Consider the following 17,980-nt stretch of genomic DNA (forward strand, 5'->3'; position numbering starts at 1 on the left):
TAAAAATATCACAGGAAAATGGTGTTATTTGGCAGGAATAAGAGGTCATCTATTCAATAATTGATAGGTTGTTCTGAAATGGTTGTTTCCTAAAATAGAAGATTTTAACAGTAATTTCACTGCCAAAGGTTTCTTTCTTTTATTTTATTTTTGCCAACAATGTGATTTTTAAAAAGATCTTATGTATTTAATTTTAGAGAGAAGGGAAGGAAGGGGGAAAGAAAGGGAGCAAAACATCAATAGGCTGCCTGACTATGACTGCCTCAACTGGGGACCAGGCCCACTACCCAGGCATGTGCCCCGACTGGGACTCGAACCAGTAACCTTTTGGTTTACAGAATGATGCCCAATCTTCCAAGCTACACCAGTCAGGGAGAAGTGACTTTTTAATGTCATGACTCTTCTTTAGATTGAAAGGCTTTTTTAACCTATCTTTGTTTTTATTTAGCAAAGGTACAAAATTAATTTGAAAATAACAATCAGGGATATGTACAATGATTTCAGATATGTCCACCATAATTCTCAAACCCATGAAAGACTTCAGTAGTCACTGATAACTGTTTCATTGGCTGTATCTCAGGCTATGCTCTGTGATTCATTCCTGAATTAGCACATGCATTTGTTTTCTGCACAACTAGATGAGATACTTAAATAGCAGAGAATGCTGTGTCTGCTTTGAATAACAAAAAGATGATTTCATTTTTCTCAGTGTGCTTACAATTCAAGTCTACTGCTTTACTCCATTTCCATGGAATAACAATGTAAATGGCAGCATCAGCCCCACAACACTTCAATTCCCTGTTGTCCTGAATTCAGAATTTCTAATTTCCCCTAGTGAATAACTCCAAATGTCTCTTCAGTTCTGAGTTTGGTTTTTATAAAGCTTTAGGGAATTAAGATTAAGACATCAGGCTACTTACTTCAAACCTGGTAATAGTCAATTTGATTATTTTATAGTGCATTATTTTAAAATGATTCTAAGTTATTTTAGTATCCTGGTCTTCTCTATTTTTCTTTAGTTTGGGGAGTCACAAAGTAGTCTTCTAAAAATTTCAATCAGGCAGAATGCCACTTGCTTTCTTAATCAGTATTGAGTGTTTCCAGAAAACCTGACCAAGAAACCAACTAGCATTAGAAAGGTACCTCTGTTTCCCAGGAGAGTGACTCTGCTGGTGCCTATTATAAGCAAAACACTTTTAATGAAGAGGTTTTTATTATGGTGTGATGACTTTATAATTACCCAAATTAATATTTCTCTTGAAACACTTTTGCTCTACAAGTTTCTGTGCTCTGTTCACACCCTGGTCTTTGTCTTTTGAAAACGCAATTATATCTATAATTACTAGCTCAGTACATGCCTTCTTCATGCAACCATGAGGGCAGCTCCCTGAGAGCATGGAACATAGGTCATTCCTCTGCATCTCTGTATCATAGGGTGTGGTCCAGCTCCTGGCACATTCTAGGTCCCCACAACTGTGGAAGAAATGAGTGAATAAAATTATATTAACCCTGGGTCCTGATCTGCACACAACTTCTGCAATAACCATTAATCTTCAAAATTCACATTTGCACTTACTTAGGTCATACAACAAAACAAAATAAGGGTAATAATTTTAAGCCAAAGTTTCCAAAATGTCTTCCTTTAAAAACCCACTATTTAGAATATAATTAAAAGAAAACTATGTTGAATTTATTAGTGATATCAAGACTGAGAGGGCAATTTTCAAAGTATTATTCACATTTATATTTTCTTTCAAGTTCCTCATTTGAGACAACATTCTTTTTCAAAAGGATACAGAGAATCAGGTAGTTCATAAGGTCCTTGCACATTTAAATGAACACAGAAATGCATTGAGACTGAGATCTCATCATTCTTTGAGCATGTATTGTCAGCTAAATACACCATGGAAAAATCCCTTCTATCTGTGATACAGATAGAATAAGAACCAGAAAGTACATATTTAAAAAACTTGAATGTACAGATTTTTTAAGCCTTTTGTTTTTATTACTCAAAAACCTCATTTTTTATTTAGCTTCCTGACTCTGTGCTTGCGCCGTCAACATTTTCACAATGATTTTCTGCCCCTCAATAAGGAAAGCACACTTGATCCTGTCACAGACACATGAGTCTCTCCTAGGCCCTGCTGACGTGGTTTTCAGTTTAGACACCATTATAACCTTGGGTCTCACAGCACGAACTCCAAGAAGTTGGCCCAGACACAGGCGCCACATGCAGATTTCGGTGCTTCCTTGGTATAAAGATCAACAATTCTATTACCAATGGTTTAGGACAGCGTAGTTTTGCTAGAGGTTGTATTGTAAGGCAGCCACCTGATGGTATGTCAAACACTGAACCATCTTGAATTCCTGTAGACAGTGTCTCAGAAAAAGGGTGCAGATTCTTATTCCAACGATTTATAAATTTGATTTGGCAAATACATATGAGACACAATATGAGACATTTCAACTGCTGGACACTTGAACTATGAACTTATGTGTAAGTGCGAAATTTCCTCAATCATCTCAAATGGAAGTTAGTTCAAAAACATGTGTTTAAGCCCTGATTGATGTGGCACAGTGGGTTGGGCATGTCCAAAAATCAAAAGCCCACCAGTTCGATCCCTGGTCAGGGCAAGTGCCTGGATTGTTGGCCAGGTCCCCAGTTGAGGGCATGAGAGAGGCAACCATTCGATGCTTCTCTCGCACATAGATGTTTCTCTTACTCTCTTTTTCTAGCCCTTCCTCTCTCTCTAAAAATAAATAAATAAAATCTTTAAAAAATAAAGAATATCTGTTTAAGACTCAGACACAGAGAGTGGACTGGTGTTTGCCAAAGGGAAGGGATTGGGAAACTTGGTGAAAAGGGTAAAGATTTGATTAAGAAGTACAAATTGGTAGTTGCAGAGCAGTCATGGGGAATGTAAAAGTACAGCATAGAGAAGGTAGTCAATAACATGGTAGTAACTATGGTTAGTATGGTGCCACTTGGGTACTGAAAATATCAGGGGGAACACTTTGTAAAGTCTATGATTTTGTAAAGTCTTTGTAAAGATAAGATTGTCTAACCACTATGCTATATACCTGAATCCAATACAATAATATTGAATGTAAACTGTAATTGAAAAATAAAAAAGAGTATCTGTTTAACTCTGAAGATTAAGTAGACTTTTATCTTGTGTCATAGATTTTTAATTGTTTTTACTACTAAGCCAGGAGGTAAAAATGCCCATATGAAACCCAATTATCCCATAAAATCTCAATTTAAAAAGTCAGAGATAGACACATATACTACCACCCATAGTTTGACCAAGTTATTTAGAGTAATTAAGCCTAAATGGACATTTTTTCCAAGAGTTGATTGTCTATGTTAATCTTCTTTGGATAAAAATATGGATATAAATAATGTGCTACCTACATTTGAATCACCATAGCTTTGCGTCTTGAAGTAATAATGCTTTAAGGAAGCTTCCAAGACCCTTTGAAATAGAAGAGTTGAGTCGAATATGTTGTAACAGCTACATCAGGTAAGTACTATGAGATTTTTTTACTGCAGGACTTTTCAGTACCTTTAGTTTACTAATGTGTATTATAAATTGCCATAAAATGGAGAAGTGGAATGTAGACAAATCTGAATTTCTTTTTATTAATTCTCTGCTTATTTTTAACTTAGTATATTTTTCACCATGAAGTGTCCAAAATATACATAGTAAAACATGACTTATTTTTGTAATAATATGATATTATCACTACAGAAACCCTTAATTGTGCAGAGAAGAAACAGCAACCCAGGTAACAATTCAAATATGATCAGATGTATTCAACAGATAATTAGTAGTAATAAAGCCAGGATTTGAACTTACCTCTAATAAGTTCCAGAACAACAATAACAAAAACATAATATTTAATGAGTTTGTTCTATATGCTAAACAACAGGATATATATACACCATTATATGTCATATTTATGGTGTATATATATCTATATGGTGTATATTTATGGTATATGTGCTATATATACATATATATTATATTTGAATATATGTTATATATACCATATATATTATATTTGAATATATGGTAATATACCACATATATATATCACCACAATACTCCTATGATATGTATATCATAATCCTATGTTTACTCAGAAACTTTGAGACAATTTAAATGACTTTTAAGGATTTTTATCACTAAATTTAGAAAAATGTACATGGTATATTGCCCCACTTTAAACCAGATGATTTAAAATTATATTTCATACCTTCTACTCCATTTTGAACTGAACTTGAACTGAAAATTGCTCTAAAAAATAAAGTCTATTAAAAACAATAACATCATGAATCAGTTACCCAAAGCTGAGTGAGATGCAAATGCCTACATTTTTATTTGAAATCTCTGATTAACTGTTTAATGCTTGTGTATTTGCAGCCATGTGCAGCATAAAGTCTGGTCAATGATGGGCCACATGTATGATGGTGGTTCCATACGATTATAATGGAGCTAAAATATTCGTATCCACTAGTGACACTGGAGTTGTCATACCATCATAGTGTGACACATTACTCACGTGTTTTTTTGTGATGCTGGTATAAACAAAACTATTGTGCTACCAGTTATATGAATATATGAGATCTGTCCAGAAGGTATACAGTTATGTACTATGAAAAGTAGGCACTTACTGAAGAAAATGCAGGATACAAGAAACATTACACATAGGACAATTATGCCTCAGTCCCCATCAAAGTAGGCACCTTGGGACCTCACACAGTTCTCCCAGTTACCATCAGCTGCCCCATCGTATTTTCCTGCATCTCATTAATGGTTTGAAATCCTTTCTCTTTCAAAGGTGACTTTAGTTTTGGGAAAAACCAGAAGTCTCAGAGCACCAAATCCGGGCTGTAGTGGGGCTAAGTCACCTGGGTGATTTGATATTTTCCTAAAAACTCTGCACCAGATGTGATTCATGAACAGGCGTGTGGTTCTGAAGCAGCTGTAAATCACCAGTTGCCCATGGCTGCGGCCTTCTGCATCATCTGAATAGTTTCTGCAGAGGAACATTCAAGCTTAATACAAAATTTGATGTAGATTCATTGCTCTCCTCATTCAGTCACTTTGAATGCAACAGCCACACAGTACACATGTTCGCTTAACAGCATCTACCACACCCACTGATGACTAGTACAGTGAAGTCGTCACTGTTCACGTATGTGCATTCCAGTCCACTTTGTTTGGCTGTCAGGTTACACTGATGCTGCACAAACAGTTCTCATTATATTAACAATGGATGGACTTTTTCCAAGCAGACTACATACACACACACACACACACACATACAGCTATTCTTGTATCTTACATTTATATGATTTCCCCAATTTCATGGTACAATAATATATGGATGGTTCTATTCTCAGTTTGTGATTTTTATAATACTCACAAAGCTTTTATTATTTTGTATAAAGAATCATTCTAAAAATGTTGTTAAGGTCAAGAATTTTATTTATATATATATGTGTGTGTGTGTGTTTATATTTTTATACATATACAAAGAGAGTATCATAATAGAGAAGCAGGAAAGCTGTCCCTGTAGGGTCTATTATTTGGGTTTAACAGATGGTAATTAGATATTAGAATACAAAACATGTATGTATGAGAGTTTTGGATTCAGATCCTTGGGAACTATATTTTTTAAAGTGAAATTTTTTAGTTTGAAATAGCACATTACAAATATTAAACTTGATTCTGAAAAGTAGTCTTTGTATAGACTAAGCATGCTGTCCTTATTTTGTGGTGAGACTGAATGTAATTCATCATGAATATGTCTGTACTTCACTAAAATAAGTAGAAAATACCTCATTGAAACCTTGAAACAATCCATAACAATTTCAGTGAAACACAATTAAACTGTTGAATTGCACATTAATCTTTTCAACCCTGAGAATGACTAAATGATACTGCTGTAGTATTCTCCAGACTAATTATCCTTACTCATGAGTAATACAGACAACAAAGTGAGAAAAAAAATGTTCTTTAAATTTTTCTCCCCAGTTTCCAATTATGTATTGAGTTTGAAGTGGCATACAAAGAGAATGATATATTTTCTATGTAGTGAGTCTCTAAGAAAGTTTCTCTGTGAAATGCTCATCAAATTAAAATGGTGACTCAAAAAAAAGAAAGAAAAATATGGCAAGATCAATAAAAGTGCTTTAGTGAAATCAAGGAATAATTTATCTTTCTCATGAATTTGGTACCAGTTTATTTCTTTCATAGGTGCAGCTAATCCATAGATCTAGACTAACTGCCTGATAAATTTTAATCTTGGCATGTTCCAACGATAGATCTCTTAATAATGAGAAGGACATCTCTCACACAATCTTCACTGAATCAAATGTTTAGCCAAAGTGTGTGAGGTTTTCCCTAACACACTGCTCATTGACACTTCTTAGGAGAGAAAGCAGTGCTAGACAATTGAAACAAATTCACCACTTTAGAAAGTATCTGGCATCGCATAAAGTCCCAGGGGGAAAAAAAAATGTTTCTGCTTTTCTGACCCTGTCCCTTGGCTCTCACCACCTTGCCTAGCGACAATTAATTCAGCTGCAGTTAACTCTTACTTCCACAATGAATGTTGCAAAAAGAAAAGAGAACTTCAGAGAATGAGATTGTGTGTTCATATTTATACTTGGATGAATAAATACTAAAATGACAGAGAGAATCTTGTTCAATGATTGATTTCTTTTTCGTTAACCAAATTAGTGAGTGCTGGGATTACCTAGAATAGTATGAAAATATAGCATCTGTAAACCTTAACATCTGAAAATTATGGTAATCCTTCACCGCCCATGACCTGCCATGCCTCAGTTCTCTCTTACTATTTTATAGTAAAAAATCATATAATTTTCTGGAAATCTTTCTCTGTATTCTCATCAGTTTCAGGTTTTTGGTGAAGTAATAGATTTTATTTTCTTCCTGTCTTCAAGAACACATTCAAGCCATTTTTTAAAATGCAAAAAAAAAAAAAAGAATTCCTTTTAGACCATTTTATTATAATGTCAATGATGGCATGATGGCAGCTATAGAAAGTTTATGTGTTAAGATTGAGCAAATTTATTTAAACACTGCCAATCTAGAAACAATGAAATTTAGTGACACTTTTAAAGAAAGTATTACATAGGTTTAAAGTCACCAGAAATTCACCAGCTATAGCCTACCATTATTGATGCTTTTTCAAAGAATTGTTTTTTCCAAAATATTAATCTGCTACCCTTATAGAAAAAAATTTTAGGTTCTATTTTTTATTTGTGAAAATGTTTCATATTTTTACAGTTCAAGGGTAACTATAATTCTATTAACAGACTTTATACCTAGATCATTTTGCAATACTGGAAATTAAGAAGGTAATCAAAGAAAAAAAAATCATGCTCAAAAGAAAAGGGGTGTGTGTGTGTGTGTGTGTGTGTGTGTGTGTGTGTGTGTAGGGCTTTCTAACGGTCAAATAGTAGCCAATCTGAAATAAATTCCAAAGATCCAATTTACAACATTTTGATAAATGAAATAAATAATAACAATATTAGATTATAAACCAAAGAATTAAATTAATATCCATGATTACTGTATGTACATATAAATACAAAGCTAAATAAATAAGTGGGGGAGAAATGACATTTACTTCTTAAATAGAAACTTCAATGTGTAAATGTAGAAGAAATGAGAGAATCTAAAATTCATCATTGTGTCACCATAGGTCAGGTTCTTTGATGGAAGTTAAAGTAGTGAGCAAAATTTTAGTGTGCAAAATTAAGAGGCAGAAACAGGATATCTCAAAAAATACTTTGTGCAGTAGCCAGAATAATGTCCTCCCAAGTCCTGATCCACAACACCTGTGAATATGTTATTTTTTTTTTGGCAAAAGGGAATTAAGGTTGAAAATGAAATCAAAGTAACTAAATCTGACCTTAAAATAGGGAGATTATCCAGATTATCTGGGTAGGGTCCAATGTGTTCACAAAGATCCTTAAAATTTGAGGAAGAAGTCAGAGTGATGCAATGAGAAAAGGACTTGATTCACCCTTGCTAGCTTTGAAGAGGGAGGAAGGCGCCATGAGCCAGGGATTGTGGGTGACTCACAGGAGCTAGCACAGGCGAGGAAACAGCCTCTCCTAGAGACTGCAAAAAGGAACTCAGCCCTATTGACACCCTGATTTTGAGTCTTTTGTACAATAATACAGAACTGTAGGGTAATAAATATTAAACATAAATAAATGTGTTATTTTAAAAGGCTTGTGGTAATCTGTTAGGACAGAATAGAAAAAAATACATTTAGTAATTAAAAAAAAGAGAAAAGTTTATAGTGGAGAATCCTGGCAAATGTCACTCTAGCTAATTGGTAAAAGTTAACATCCCCATTAGCACCCATCACTGCCATGCAGCGCCTCTGTTATGAGGCGATGAGAAGGACACATTCTCTCTGTGCTAATCTTCCAATGATGGACAACTTTAAATCTAATGAGAAAACATGAGACAAACACAAACTGAGAGATATTTACAGAGTGACCAGTAACCTTTGAGAGTATCAAGACTATGAAAGCACCAACACAGAGGGGAAGAGGTTAAGGAGACGTGACAACTAAATTCAATGTGGGATCCCGATTGAATCCTAGAGCAAAAAAAATGGTCATTAATTCTTAAAATGGTGAAATCTTTAAAAAGTCTATACTTTTGTTAACTTATTATTGTACAACAGTTAATGTCTTAGTTTTGATAACTATTCTGTGGCTTTATTAAGACATTGGCCTAAGGGGAAACTGGGAGGAGGGTAATATGGGAAATCTCTATACTATTTTTCAACTCTTCCCTAAGTCGAACCTTATGTCAATACACATACACAAACACACATAATCATGTACACATATATAGTGACTCAGAATAGTATATAAAACTGCACTAAAATGAATATTTTTTCTTAAATTCTCAGGAGATAGTGCGTTTTTAAATTAAAAATTAGTGAAAATATTTTAACAACCCTCGACCCTTAACATCCTTGTATAGAAAAGTTTTCACTTCCTATTCCTAGAGGTTCCTAGCCTATATAATACCATTTGTAATATACTGTATATTGTTATATATAATATATAGTATACACATTGTGGGGCAAAAGTAGGTTTATAGTTGCGACTGCATAAAATGCAGTTTATTTTTGTATTACTATTTATTAATTATTGTATTATTTTCTATATGAGCAACTGTAACCATACTTTTGTCCTGCCCTGTATAATTCTATGTAATCTAATTATATAAATGTATATTTGTAATTCTATATATAAATTTATATGTAGTATCTGTAAAAAGGGGACCTCCAAGTGTAGTTCATGAATAGAGTGGAAAAGAGAAAGCCAGGAAAATGGACACATTCACCTGCTCAGTGTGCCATACTTTCTGGGTCAACCCCTCATATTTTCCTCTAATATCCCAGGTTTCTGGGGAAACCATAGAAAGTTTCCCCAAGCCAGTTCATTTACTGAGGAAAACACTGGCTTGGGATCCAGTCCTCGATCCAAGCTCATTTTTGGCAGAAGAGCAGGACCTACTGTAGGTTTTGCCTGCTCTCTGTGTGTCATTATGGTCATGCAGACAGACCTCCACTATGGCCCTTCTCATTCTCTAGTGTTAATTATAGTGTCATGATGGATGTTTTGTGTATATTAACCACCACATGGAAAACTGCTTAAAGAATGGACATACTACATGATCATTTTTCTATGTTTAGCACCTAGAACCGTCCCTTTTTCCAATTCCTCTACTTTACTGCAACTCACCAAACAATATATTATACTTTTTGCAGATATAACAAAAAATAAGTATAATTTTGGTTCATATCAGATGGCTATTGTTGTGTTGGCTGATGTCATTTTTTTATTCAACAAGCTAGGGGAAAAGATGTCAGTGCCCCTGACTAAATAGTCAGGTATTACATGTTTTAAAAATTCTTGTGGAGCACTGGTTGAAAATCGCTGGTCTAGGATTAAATGTGATAGTGCACCTAACCATAGCCTATTTCAGAGCATGTAGTAAATCTCAGTAAGCATTACTCCTGATGTGTATTCTTTTATGTTTCTAATATGCTTCCAAATTTTCAAACCATTCTATTTATCTATCATCTATATGTGTGTGTATGCATGTATGTATATATGTACGTGTATACACACACACACACATACACACTATACGTTGTCACTGTAGAAAGACTGCAATTTGCTCAAAGACAATGACTATACCTCCATTTCTTTAGTGGCTATAGGATTTCCTTCTGTCCTATACTAAATTCACCCATAGTTTGTACATACAAAAGAATGGGTTCACCACGTTTCGAATGGAGAACTGGGCAAAGTGGAGGCCACCAACAACAGAAAGTCACTGTGTGAAACAAATCAGTCTTCAAATGTTATCAGGAAACAGGGTCCATTCATGTAATTTAAGACTATGATAAGAATTTCATTTGCAGCTGATCTCTTAGGAAGCACAGCTGGAAAAACACATGGAAATTTTGGTATTTCAGCCCAGCAACATGCAAGCATATCCACAGGAGGAGTAATTTGCTGAAGAAGCCTCATTAATGAGCTCTGGCACCGGTTTATTCTGAGCAGTCATGCTATCTGTGCTCTGATAAAGGCAACATTTTCCTTTGTACCACATAAGGTCATGTCTTACATACAGTGTCTTTCTCCAGAAAATACCAGTCTTTTTAGTCAAGAACCTTCTCCCGTTATAGCGAGACTGCCACATAGACATGGGGCTGTGTACTTCTCAGCACATGCTTAACTGAATTGTTACATTCATTCTGCATTAGGATGTGATTGAGAAACATCAATGGATGAGATGGTTACAACCTATGCACATATTGATGGCACTTTGTTATTAGCTGTTTGCTCATTGATTTCACTTCCTACTACCTTGCAAACTTAAAGCCTAGAAATAGAATAATGTAATGGGAAAACACTTTAGCTCATTTCCAAGACAAGAGGAGGGTAGGATTTTTGCAGTGATGCAATCAATGGGAGGGGAGCCAAGAGCAAATGTCTCTCTTCAGAAAGAACGGTTGGCACCTGTGCTCATCAAGCTTCAAATTCACCCACAACCCTGAAAGAAATGACAATGGATGTATTCAAAACAGGAGCACTGTGTCCCAACCTTATAGCCCAACACATTACAGTTTACAAAGAGTTTCAAATATTTCTAATCAGACTCTAAACAGCTTCCACTCCTCATATATGTAAGCCAGTAGGGCTACTTCGCTCCTCTCACTCCATGATAGTGTTTTCAAGAGACAAGTGCCAAAAATATGCTGCAGCTCAATCCCTGCAGCTGCGCCTCCCAAGCTGGAAGGAGGAAATGTCAGCAACGCAAAAAAGCAAAAGAAGAACCAGGCCAACTGGTACTGCTGGTGCCTGACTCATTAGCATGGGCCATGTTTTATTTTCCAGTGTAAAAAAGCTGGCAAAAACGCTTGGCAATGTGCTCCAAGCTCTATCAGGGAAAGGAACTGATCACTTGGATAAGTGAAAAAAAAGTCCCTCTCCGCCTCACTGAGTCCCTTATGTGTGGTACTACTGTACTGCTTTAGGAACAAGCATAGTGTGTCTATTTTTAGGGCAAATGTGCCTACTTTATCTTCGCCAACTAAATCTTTCTACATGACTAATTTGCAAGTTGAATTATCTTGGTAAATAGGCTGACTCACTAGCAAATAATCTGCAGAATTTAACTATGCATTAGGCTTCTGTCGTGAATTAGGTCCTTTTGTCTTGCTCAGGATGCTGAAATGAACTTCAGTAGTGCTCTGGTTAATAAAAAAGGAAGAAGAGTTATTCCAAAGGCAAGAATAGTCTTTCTTTAGCAGAGTTCAGTGTGATGGAGATAAATATAGCAGTCTATACTGAGAGACACAGAAAAGATTTCAGTCAAATAAGGAAATGAACTATAATTCAGATAGGTATGGGCATAGTCTGTGTGTGTATGTAAGGTATGTTTTAGGTGCATGTGTATCCTACATGCATTTATACAAAAATTTATACTTACATAATCATTTATCACAAAATGTGCATAACAATCAGTACTCAGCACTCAGTAGTTCTTCAAGAAACATTTGTGAAATGGAAGAATCGAAATGTGAGGTTAACATTCCCTCATTGTCCTATGGCCCTCCCCTCTGCTGCCCACCCTGTATGTCTGTGATGGTTCAGTAACGAAAAGACACATATACTTCACATATACAGAAAAATATTTTCTTGTTTGTTTTTCAATGTGGTTTAAAATGAACACCAAATAATTTGTAACTATAAGAATAATGATTGACATTTTAAAGAGATCTATTTTGTCCAGATATTATTTTTTGAGCATGACGCAGATTAAATTTTTCCTAGTTGAGTACCTGAGAGTGGGCCAGAAAGGGGCACACCAAGAGACCGCGTGTGAGGTGGGAAGAGGGGGGCTGACGTATTCTGTCAGTGACAGTATTCAGATTCACTGATGCATGATGATAACGAAAAACAGATTGACTTTTAGCCCGTTTTATTTCATTTGTGTTTGTAAATTCTTGACAGACAATGCATCTCCTTATTGCCTGCACTCGGAGGAGCGCACTGCTTCTATCAGATGCCCCTCCTGGGCCAGGCCTTTCAGGAGAAAGCTACGGTGGGAGTGCGGGTTGGGTGTCACAGACAATGCCACTGCTCCACCCACACCCCCACTGTGGTACTGATTCTTTCATCATCCTGCGCACTGGCTCCCGGAGAGTTGTCAATCCCCACAGCCAGCACCTGCAGCTCCCCGGAGGAGAGCTGCCCTCAGGCTGCTGGACTCGCTTGGCCTCAGCACAGGAAGCCCGATGTAATGCACGCTTGGGGCAGGCCTTAGTGAGGACACAGAAATACCACTCCCTGATAGACAGCTCTGAAGTGTTATCTTCACTATCTCCAGGGTCCTCTGAGGGACTGAGTTCAAAGTACTTTTTCACGGGATTTTGTTCTCACATCTTCCCTTTTGTCCTTCCTTTCCATGTGTCATTTCTTTACTCCTGGAGATACATTCTAGTAAACCACAATCCCAGGGAACTTTGTCTTAGGGTCTGCTCCTAGGGACAGTGAGGGTAACCTTAGACACAAGTAAGTGATTGTTCAACCAGATTAAGAGGAATTGAAAATCACTGAGTGTTTTTATACCCCGCCTCTCCTAGAGAGAAGTGAAAAAAAACCAAGACTATTCTAGTTTGTATCTTGGTAGCTCCAAGGTCATAAAGGAAAATCTAATATAAACCCCATGCTATAATTCAACATGATTCTACCCTTTTTGTAGGTTTCCAGAGATTCCCTAGAAAAAGAAATGTCAAAGAAATCAAAACCAAAAAGACTTTCCTCTCACCGTGAGGGTGCTCTTTGCATCCATAGTTTACATCGATGAGGGAAATATGTGATTGTTTTCTCTGGAATCCAAGGTATTATTGTGAAGAAAATTTTCACTTCTCCATTTTCATTCAGGCCTTTATCCCTTCTGAAGACAGAATGAAATTCAAAGTCACAGCTAATAACTGAATGTATGGCAAGCTCTGATTTTGTTTGGGGACCGCACACTCATAACCTAAAACATTCTCTGCCTTCAGTATTACAGTATAATAGGACATTCGCACCTGCGCGTAGCAACTATAAAGCTAGTAAGAAAATACACACCTCACAGACAATCATAAATCAAGGTTTATGGGGGCAGAAAGAGAGTGGGTCAGCTCTGAAGTGGGTGGCAGACAAAGCAGCATGGACAACATGCTGTTGATGAGATCCTTCAATGTGAAAGATTTGCTCAAGTGAAGTCAGAAAGGAGGCCTTTCAAGCTGACTGCAATGTAACAGGTTGTGATGGCCATAGACTAGGATAATGGGTCCAGAGAGCAGAGACAGAATGCGCATGCCTGTGGGTAGCATGAGTTTAACATGTTTAAGCAACACTGGCCTAGGTCAGGGAGCATACTAAAGCTTCAGGAATGCACTGAAGAGGCAATAGTTGAGTTTCATTGTGATTGAAATGCCCCTGACCTTCGGTCATTAAAAATGTAAATTTGCAAAGAACTATCATTTTAGCATAGCTGTCTTTTTTATCTTAGAGTGAATGACTTCTGAAATATTTAGATTCACAGCTGGCTTTCATAGTGGGAAAGTGAGATGAAGTTGCTACTTCCTTAGGGCAGGAGGAGACAGTAATCAAAGAGTAAGAAGAATCTAACACATTTTTTGCCTACTTAAAACTTTGAAAGTATTATGCAAGCAGTTGCGATAGTTGCAAACTGTAACTGAAACAAAACATCAGAAGTTTATATTAATAATTCTTCTCACACTAAAAAAGTCTTGGATATAACAAAATAATTTATCAATAATAAGTTATGGCAATTTTAAACAATTGAAATTTAATGAGAAATTATAATTAGAAACAATGCCGCCATAGTTTAATAGCAAATCCAGACACGAGAAAAATTAAATTGTATAAATCTCATGTCATTTAATAATATAAATTCCTTTTATGGGGGCCATATCGAAGGATCTATTACAAAAATTAAGGGACAATCTAATTTTAACTATCAAAGTAGGTATATAAATATTTTGTCAACAAACATATATTAAACACCTTTAAGTACTAGGGTGGCATTGTTGAAACAGACAGGCTCTCTTTCCTTGTGGAATTTACAGTTTTGTGAACATCTGGCTAATGATGGGTGCAACATATGACAATTATAGCACAGTAGCAAAATAAATCTTTGGCAGATAATCGTATAAGTGGACACAGGTTATTAAGCCATTAGGTAGAACAATGTTGGCAGAATATAGTTAAGAACCTGAAATTCAAATAAAGCTTATTAATTAGGCACAGTACCATCAGCATAAAGCTGAAGATGATTAGAAAACCACTGCTACAGAATATGCTGGGATAGAATAATTGTGTCAGATGCACACATTCTGTGCAAGAGAACAACTATTTTCTTTTTTTTCTTTTTCCAGTCCCTAGCATTGTACTTGGTCACTGGTGCACACTGGGCACTTAATTCATAATATTATTAATAGGTAAACTAGTTCTATTTTTAACATATTTTATGTAGCCTCAATTTTTCTACTTCTTAGGCTCTGGCAACAACCCTCTTCACGCTGCAAAAAGTCATGTCTTATTTTTTTAAAACATATTTTGCCTGAAGGAAGGGACTGTGTCATTTATTTCTATATATACTACAGAGCCTTACAGAAAGTAGGCACATCATAATTTTTAAATGACAACTATATCTGTGAATTGAGCTGGTGCTCTCATCACCTTTAGTCAGTCAATTGTACCTTCTTTAACTCTTACTCTGATGGTAGTAACAGTCATTAAGTTCAATGTTTTTCTTAAAATATACTGAGTGTAGAGTCACCATAGAGACGTAGAAATTGGTTGCTTTTGAAAACAACTATTTTCTTATTTGATTTCAGATAATAGATAAACCAGTCAAATATAATCAATTCAAGGTTCTATTTAGGAAAAAGAAAGCATTCAGTATAGTGCAGAAAAGATAAACAAGGATGTGGTATAGAAATTGATGAGAATCACACACATGCTATTTGCTATATGATCTATCATAGGTTGGCATCAACTGATAACAATCATATTGATGATAAAAGTAATGAATTACATAACTTGAGTTCCTATTATATGACAAGCAGTCTGTTAAGGGAGTCATAAACATTTATTCATTTATTTTTTCATTCATTGAAATGACGGTGTCCCATGCCAAGCACTGTCCCAGATGCTGCGGACATGATGGTGAACAAATAGTAAAATTTCCTGTCCTTCTGGAGCGTCCTTTCTGGTAGTGGAGAGACAGAAATAAATACACATGGGGGAGAATACAATGTAATCCCAGTGAAAGTGCACTAAGTAATATCAAGCATGATTAAGAGGAGAATGAGTCAATAGTCAACTACCCTGACCAAGAAAGCCTTCTCTGATGATCTGAAGAGAGACCTAAATGAGAGAGTAAGGGAGGAGACTGTCTGGAGGCTCAGAGTTCCTGGTGGCAGGGACAGGAGGGGCTGAGCCCAGGGTAAGGGGCACACTTGACCTGGTCAGAGACTCCCTTGAAGGCCAGTGTACAAGGGTGGTGTGAGAAAGAAGAGGCCCATGAGGTGGGTAGTGAAGGTAGGAACTGAGAACTTAACATATCTCTCCCCACAATGATTCCACATAATAGATGTTATAGCAGCCTTCATTTTCCATTTGGACAAAACAAAAGCTTAAAGGCATTAAATCATTGGAACATAGTGAATGGCATGCAGAACATGGGCCCTAACCCCGCACTTACCATCTCCCTGCAGATAACACATCTGTGTGTAAAGTACTAGGAGATCTCTAGCATCAAAATACATTAGGAAACAATAATCACATTAATAGGCTCATAAAATTACATCTCTCTCTCTCTCTTCCCCTTCTCTCTCTATATATATATACACGTGTGTGTATATAAAATAATATGTAATATACTATATATAAAATTTACTGTTCTGAATTTCACTATTTCATGGTATTGCAACTCTGTGGAAATTACCTACTTTGCTCAACAATGTTTAAATGAAGAATAAAATAGATTGAGATGCCAGTTAAGTATCCTTGGCAAGGGAAGACCCCTTGCACCTGCAAATTGGCTAAGGATGCTCCTAAAGAGGGGTCTCCAGGGAAGAAACAAGACCCTGGAATGAGTGCAGAGTTCAGGAGTCCATGTGGCTAGAGAGAAAGTCCAAGACTTTCCACTGCAGAAACACCTGGGAACACGCTGCAGTCCCAGGCCTTCCCTGACAGTCTTCCATTTCTTTCCTACATAGGTCCGTTCTGAGGTTACCCTTTTTGCTCCATTTCTATTACATATCCACTAGATTATAAGCTTGGGCGGGTTGTGGGTTTTTCCCTTCTTACCACTGTCTCTAGCACATGGGACACACTAAAGAAGGATCTTTTAAATAACAAATTATCTTGCTTCTGATGATGCTTCATCTTCCTGCAGGCTCCCTACCAGAGTTGAAAACTTCTCGGTTCATTGCCCGTAGAGAATGCATGTAAGACGTCTGAGGTTTTCTAAAACATCATCTTACATTGAAGCTTTGGTTACTTACCAGACTTGTTAGAGCAAAGGAAGGGTGAATTTGGTGCAGCAGATGTTTAGATACACCGGGCACTTAGCCTCCATAATCTTAGCTTGAAACAGTAGTACAGTCCTGCATTACATGAAGGGTCCGTAAAACTGGATGTATCAGCTAAATTTCTGTTTTCTCAGATTTGAAGTAGGAGTCATACTTTGAAATTACCATATACCATAATTTGTATTGAATATCCTCATAATACCAGGTTTTTCTACTAGAAGATGAATACTTCAAAGGCTAAAAACCATCTTCATCACAGTGAGAACCCTATGGAGCAGGCATGGAGAAAGACGGTGGGGGAAATGGTAAGTGCTGAATCTGGGTACAGATGGACAAAATTAAGAAGAGAAAGCATAGACCTGTTTACCTCTTCATTCTACTACTATGTTTTGTCCCTTTGAGGTTAAGTGAAATTGAGAATTAAGGCATTTAGTACCCACCCAAGATCAATATTGATGATAAGTAGGACAGGGAAAGAAAGACAAGGAAACAGCAGCAAGGTTGTGGAAGAACATCTACCTTTGGCTACTTCAGTCACTTGACCGTAGCTACATCTTCTGTTTACACTTGTCATGCAGAGAATAAGCATCTATGTTCCCTGAAAATAAATGTTTTTTTCTGTCATATATTTACCAAAACTTGAAAGAATAACAAGCGTAACTATCAAAGTTGCAAATCACATCCAGTGTATTCTAATTATATTTAAATTGGAACAAAAGTTTTTCTTTTTAATTAGATTACTTCATTTTTGCTAGCTTTATGTGGTAAATTATTAGATGATAAG

At 36.3% G+C, this 17,980-nt stretch overlaps 1 protein-coding gene and 1 pseudogene across 1 annotated transcript in view; both read right to left on the bottom strand.

Moving 5' to 3' along the window:
- MDGA2 (MAM domain containing glycosylphosphatidylinositol anchor 2) overlaps nt 1–17,980 on the bottom strand; it is an 873,596-nt gene that overhangs the window by 632,818 nt on the left and 222,798 nt on the right. The window lies entirely within an intron of this gene.
- Nucleotides 2,026–2,358, bottom strand: LOC129086045 (60S ribosomal protein L34-like; annotated as a pseudogene).

The sequence above is a fragment of the Pteronotus mesoamericanus genome, unplaced genomic scaffold (assembly GCF_021234165.1).
Source record: "Pteronotus mesoamericanus isolate MK-2021 breed Mesoamerican mustached bat unplaced genomic scaffold, CSHL_Meso_final contig_100, whole genome shotgun sequence".
NCBI lineage: Eukaryota > Metazoa > Chordata > Mammalia > Chiroptera > Mormoopidae > Pteronotus > Pteronotus mesoamericanus.